The following is a 6,642-nucleotide window of genomic DNA, read 5'->3' as shown; positions in this document are numbered from 1 at the left end:
GAGTCAAGTCCCACAGAGGAAGCTCCCATTTCTTCAGACTTCCTCCATCTGTGACTTGGCACCTCTGCCTTCCACTGAGAAGCCTGTTCACCTGTACTTTGTCCATGATAGCCCTGACTGCCTTGCTCCATGTGAAGCAGGCAACTGAATGCCGCATCACCCTTCCCAAGGCACCCATTCTCCTTGAGTCCACTGCTGGCCAGATATGTGAACTTGGGCAGATTACAGCCTTTAGTCCTGCGCCTGAAAGACAGCAAGCATTCAGTAAATGTGGCTGTGAAAGTTATCGATACTTTTTATTTTGGCCACACCAAGAGGCATGCCGGATCTTAAGTTCCCTGACCAGGGATCAAACCCGTGCCCCCTGCAGTGGAAGTGCAGAGTCTTAACCACTGGACCACCAGGGAAGTCCCAACAATACAAAAACATTGTTATTGTTGCAGACAACTCTAGAAAAACAGACAATAGGGGTTTAGGGCAGGTAACTTTTGTGAAATTTTTGTATCTGTGTTTATTTATCTACCCTGACACAAGCTCTCTGGGTGAGAGAAAGGACTTTTTATTTACTTCGAGCATCTTTAGAGACAAAATTATGGCCAACTAGCGCACTTTTCCTTCTAGAATGAAAATGGTGCTAACAGAATAGCAGAATAGTGTAGGCTGTTGGAGCTGAAAGGCACCCAAGGGTTTGTTTCTTGAGTGTCTACTCCACTAGGACTGGGAAACAGATACTCTCTTCCAGAGATTCAGTCTACTGAGGAAGATGGACATTAAAACAAGGGCCCCCAGTGAAGGTTGGTAGGATAGCTTCTTATTTCCCCTGGGCCTCCCTTACTCCTAAGAAAGCTCCTATTTCTGACCCTCTCCATTTCCTGTCTATTGTTTTCCAAAGGTCCGAGAAACTTGTTTCTTGCCACTTGCAGAGTCATGCCCTCTGTACTGATGGGCAGTAGCATCTCCCCCACGGGGATAATCACGGCCCCTCTGCCCACCCAGTGTTCCACCTTCAACACCAGCTTTTAGCTCCAACTCCAGACACAGACACTACCGCCGTATCTCCTCTCTCCTTAGACATTTGCAGATAAGAAGACGGCTCCTAGTGCCCTTTTCCTATCACTCTGAGCTTTAAGACTCTTTTCTGGGGGTTCCTCGATCCCCACTCCTGTTCTCCTTCCTTGGCTTCCCCGAGGTAACCCATCTATCGCAGCCAATCCTTCATTTCCACTTTATTCTCACCTTCTCCCTTATAACATGCTGTTCTAGGAAAGCACAGTTTTAGGGGTCAGACTAGACTTTGAATCCTAACTTTACACTTTACTTGGGAAACTCACCCAATGTTTCTGAGTTCACTTCCTGGATGATGAAATGAAGAGAGCACATCCTTGTTACAGGGAATGAATGCTATAGTCTGTCTGAAGCCCCAAGCCAGAATCGGGTGATTACCTTCCCTTGCATGTGTGCTAAGTCACTTAAGTCGTGTCTGACTCTTTGAACCCTATGGACTGTAGCCTGCCAGGCTCCTCTGTCCGTGGAATTCTCCAGGCAAGAATACTGGAGTGGGTTGCCATTTCCTTCTCCAGGGGATTTTCCTGACCTAGAGCTCGAACCCAGGTCTCCTGTGTCTCCTGCATTGGTAGGTGGATTCTTTACCACTGAGCCACATGGAAAGCCCTACATGTGCTAAAACCTTGTTCATTTTGCCAGTACCCCTTCTCTCCTCCACTTCCTCCTGTGCTTCTTCCTTCCTTCCTTCTGCCCCATTCAGAGTTGGCGGGAAGCACTCTGAGGTTCTAGCCTCGTTTCTCCGGGCACCTGGTAGCAGAACCCCTGCTGTCTCTGGGCTGTAGTGTCTTCATCTCTAAAAGAAGGTGCCGCGGTCCATGACCTCTGAGGCCCTAATTCTCTGAGAACTGCTGAGATAGAAAGTCATTCTGAAATCCCATTTCCTCCACGGAGACTTTCCGACTGTTGAAAATAGTGGCAATTCTTTCTCCCTTACCTGCATTCCACCGCCTTGTTGGAACATGTCCCTTCTGTTTTATTTTTGCTCTTTACACTAAAAATGTTTATCCATAAGGATTTATGTCAGAGTGTCTAGGGGCATAATGGTGAAATGATTTCTGCATGTTGATAGGGAGAGTCTTGGCGCTACAGGAACAAAAATGTTGCCCTCAAGGGGGAAAGCTGTCCTTCACAGAGGTTGTGTCCTCTGTTCTTACCCTCACAGGAGCCTGAAGACAATACTTGGCTGAGTTCAGGGCACAGGGAGCCATGATCACCCTCCTTCCCTCTTCTCTTCTTTCTCTCCCTCCTCCCTCTTTTCTCTCCTTCCTACTTCTTCAGTGGAGACTCACATGAAATATACAAAAGTATTTTTACCAAAATTCATTTGAATCTATCAATTCAATTCAAACTATCTATATGTTCATGCATTCTTTCTTTAAGACGTTGTAATTGAACACATATTCTGTGTTAAACTGTCCTAAACTTTAAGGTTGTCAGCATGAATAAGACATAGTTCTCGCCTCCCAGATAAGGGCTTCCCAGGTGACTCAGTTGGTAAAGAATCTGCCTGCAATTCAGGAGACCTGGGTTTGATTCCCTGGGTCGGGAAAATCCCCTAGAGGAGGACATGGCAATCCATTCCAGTAGTCTTGCCTGGAGAATTCCATGGACAGAGGAGCCTGGTGGGCTACAATGCATGGTGTCTCAAAGAGTCGGGCTTGACTGAGCACAACATTCCGTTCTGCTTGCTTCGCAGGAACACACTCTCTACTTAATTTACTCATTTAACAAATATCTTAGTATAGTGTGCCATGCTGAGTGCTCCAGAAACCGTCAGTGAGACCAACTTTGGAGTGTGAGTTGTTTATTAGGGATCAAAATCTGTGAAAGGAGGAAGGAAGAAAGCAGATTGGGCAAAAAAAGAAGCTGCACATGATTCAGGCCTGACAGAACCTCGGGGACCCAGCAGTGACCAGAGCATGAACCGGTCATCGGTGGCCCAGATGCAGTCCTTTATGCCCGTGTGTTGGTTTCTTAGGGATGCATAACCAATGGCAACATCGGAAATATCTTTCCTTCCAGTTCTGCAGGCTGGAAGTCCAGCATGAGGTGTCAGCAAGGCCGGCGTGCTCCCTCTTAAGGCTCATGGGGAGTAACCTTCTTTGCCTCTTCCAACTTTTAGTGACTCCAGGTATCCCTGAACAGTGTCCTTCCAGTCTCTGCCTGTTTTTTTTTTTTTTTTTCTGGCTGTGCTGGGTCTTCTTGCTGCGAGGGCTTTTCTCTAATTGCAGCAAGTGCAGGCCAGTCTCTAGTTGCGGTGTATGGGCTTCTCATTGCTGTGACTTCTCTTGTTGCAGAGCACGGGCTCTAAAGCACAGGCTCAGTAGTTGTGGCACATGGACTTAGCTGCTCCTCAGCATGTGGGATCTTCCTGGCTCAGGGATCGAACCCATGTATCCTGCGCTGGCAGGCGGATTCTTTTTCACCGGGCCACCAGGGAAGCCCTGCCTTTTTCTTATAAGGACATCTGTCACTGGATTTAGGTTCTACTCTAAACCCCAAATGACCTCATTTTGAGAACCTTAACTTAAATCCATCTGCAAAGACCCTTTCTCCAAATAAGGTGTCATTTACAAGGTGTCTGGGGGTTAGGACCAGACGTATCTTTTGGGGGGTCACCATTCAGTTCACTACCCCCTGCTCCACTCGCTCACCACTGTAGAGTGCCCCCCACCTGGGAGGTATGACCTTCAGAGATGCTGTTGTGCAGCGGAACCAGACCCTAAAGATGCTGACAGCAGGAGGCTCTGTGCTGACTGAGTTCCCCACAGGTGGGCAGCAAGTTCTTCGCTGAAGTGGATCTGGGTGGCACCCTGGGTGGCACATCTTAACTACAGCAGAGTGCCAAACTCCATACTAGGCAGCAAAGAAAAGGCCAAGGGCGTTTCTGCCCCAACCACACTTGCAGTCCAGCAAGGGAAGCAGGTGTTACTCAAGTAGCCCCACGACTCCAGGTAAAGTCACCTCAGTGGTAGGTGCTGCCAAGAAGAAGTGCACACTACCGAGAGAATATGTAGACCTGAGGATGCTTGATTCAAGAAAAGAGGACAATTGCTAGAAGGCAGTTTTTCATGATGTCTTTTATTTTCTTCCTCCTTTATATGAGTTCTCACTCCTGGAAAAATTGAAAAGCTCCAGAGGAAGCAACACACTCTCTTACTGAGAGCTGACAATTTCTCTCCCACTTTTAGATGCCAGTTTGATTTGGACAGCCCCAGAAGTGAGGATTCTGGCTATTCCTCACACTTGTGAAAGTGAAGGTCGCTCAGTCGTGTCCGACTCTTTTTGACCCCATGGACTATACAGTTCATGGAATTCTCCAGGCCAGAATACTGGAGTGGGTAGCCTTTCTCTTCTCCAGGGGATCTTCCCCAGCCAGGAATTGAACCCAGGTCTCCCCCATTGCAGGCAGATTCTTTACCAGCTGAACCACCAGGGAAGCCCAAGAATACTGGAGTGGGTAGCCTCTTCCTTCTCCAGTGGATCTTCCCTACCCAGGAATCAAAGCAGGGTCTCCTGCATTGCAGGTGGATTCTTTACCAACTGAGCTATTAGGAAAGCCCATTCCTCACACTTGGGCCCTTTTATATTTTTTGAAATGCACTGGGGGAGAGGGGGAAGGTGGTGAACTAGCCCCTAGACCTACATCCTAACACCTTATCTTCTGGCCCTTCTCTTCCCCAAAGTGCTACATTGTCCAGCACCCATGTAGGCTCTTCTTGGACCACACAACTAACTATAAAAAGACTCAAGTTCTAGTTCAAGTTCTGTCATTGACAAGTTGTGGGATCTTAGGCAGTTCACTTAACATTCTTGTTTTTGGTTCCTAATAAGAAAAAATGAGCGGCTTCCCAGGTGGCTCTGTGGTGAAGAATCTGCCTGCCAATGTTGGAGATGTAGGTTCGATCCCTGGGTTGGGAAGATCCCCTGGAGAAGGAAATGGCAACCCAGTCTAGTATTCTTGCCTGGCAGATCCCTTGGACAGAGGAACCTGGTGGGCTACAGTCCATGGGGTCACAAAGAGTCAGACAGGACTTAGCTACTAAACAACAACAAGAGAAATGAGAGGGACTTCCCTAGTAATCCAGTAGTTAAGAATCTGCCTTGCAAGGCAGGGGACACTGGTTCAATCTTTGGTCAGGAAACTAAGATCCCATACGCCACAGGGCAACAAAGCCTGTGAGCCACAGGTACTGAGTCTGTGAGCCCCCTGCATGCCACAACTAGAGTCCATGTGCCACAAAGAAGGATCCTGCAAGTCATAACTAAGACCCGATGTGTTTTTTTATAGTCTTTTTAAAGAAAAATGAGAAATGTGAGTTCCACTATAAAGTATTCCCTAAGAGAAACAGCTTATGACTTTTACGACTGTAAAATGTCTTGCCTGCCGGACCATCCGCACTCTCCCTCCATCAGCAGCACATCAGCACCCTTTCTTTCTCCAGTTTGTTTTCCTACCTTCTGACCCTCATGGTGTCCATCACCTGGCTCCTTCTCTTCTCCACCTTCACCACTGGCTTAGCCCCAATTGTAACAGGTAAACTACTCGAGGGTGGAGTAATACCTGTATAGAGTCTGCAGATTAGTAAATGATTATCATTATTAAAGTAATAATGACACCTTTGTTTTTACCCTGATTCTTTGAGCTCAGATTAATCCTGCCTTACCCTCCCAAGATGACAAGTAAATAATTGCTTAGACTCTCCTAACTGAGGGATTTGTATTTTCCAAAGGCTTCACATGCCCTGTGACAGCTCACTGGTGTCCTCCCTAGTTTGCCAAAGAGATGACAGACACAGATGAGAGAAAGGGCTTTTTCAGAGCCTTGCAGGGTTTCAGTCCCTCCCCCCACTTCCTCTCTGATGGTGACAGGAAGCCATGAACGGCGTGGAAGGAGTATTTGACTCGGTTTTTGTGCTTCTAGGATTAGTTTTGCTGGAATATCTTGGTATCCTTGGGCAAAGGCAAGTCACTACATTTTCCAAAGCTTCATTGTCTTCATCTATTATAAGAAGGGATTAGACCAGATGATTGGTGAGCTTGGACCCTGGAGTCCCAGACATTGCCATACTTCGTTGTTGTTCAGTCACTAGGTCATGTCTAACTCTTTGTGACCCCATGGAGTGCAGCAAGCCAGGCTTCCCTGTCCTTTACCATCTCCCAGAGTTTGCTCAAACTCATGTCCTCGGTGTCGCCATCCAACCATCTTGTACTCTGTCGTCCCCTTCTCTCCTGCCTTTACTGTTTTCCAGAATCAGGGTCTTTTCCAATGAGTTGGCTCTTCGTATCAGGTAACCAAAGTATTGCCGTACTTAGGAGTTTGGAAATTATTCTGAAAGCAGTAGGGAGCCATTAGACCAGGGAAGAAATATGATCGAGTTGTGTAGTTGAACAAAAAATTCTGGTCGTGATTTGCAAGTTAGATTGAAGGACAATGATATGTTAGATCAGGAGATCATTTAAGACCATTCCAATAACCCAGACAAGAGGCCACAATGGCTTGATCCCTCACTATGGATGCAGAGGGGGTGGGGGAAGGGACCAGTGATGCTCACACAAGTGTCTGACTTGAACAAC

The 6,642-nt window shown here is 47.2% G+C and overlaps 1 non-coding gene across 1 annotated transcript; it reads right to left on the bottom strand.

Moving 5' to 3' along the window:
• Positions 1 to 334: 334 nt before the first annotated feature.
• TRNAG-UCC (transfer RNA glycine (anticodon UCC)) lies at positions 335 to 407 on the bottom strand. Its single transcript has one exon. It is a non-coding gene; the product is annotated as a tRNA-Gly (tRNA).
• Between the last annotated feature and the right edge of the window lie 6,235 nt (positions 408 to 6,642).

This window comes from Bos taurus, chromosome 29, assembly GCF_002263795.3.
Source record: "Bos taurus isolate L1 Dominette 01449 registration number 42190680 breed Hereford chromosome 29, ARS-UCD2.0, whole genome shotgun sequence".
Lineage (NCBI taxonomy): Eukaryota > Metazoa > Chordata > Mammalia > Artiodactyla > Bovidae > Bos > Bos taurus.
Note: the sequence above shows the minus strand (reverse complement) of the source record. Positions and strands in the feature narration are given on the sequence as shown.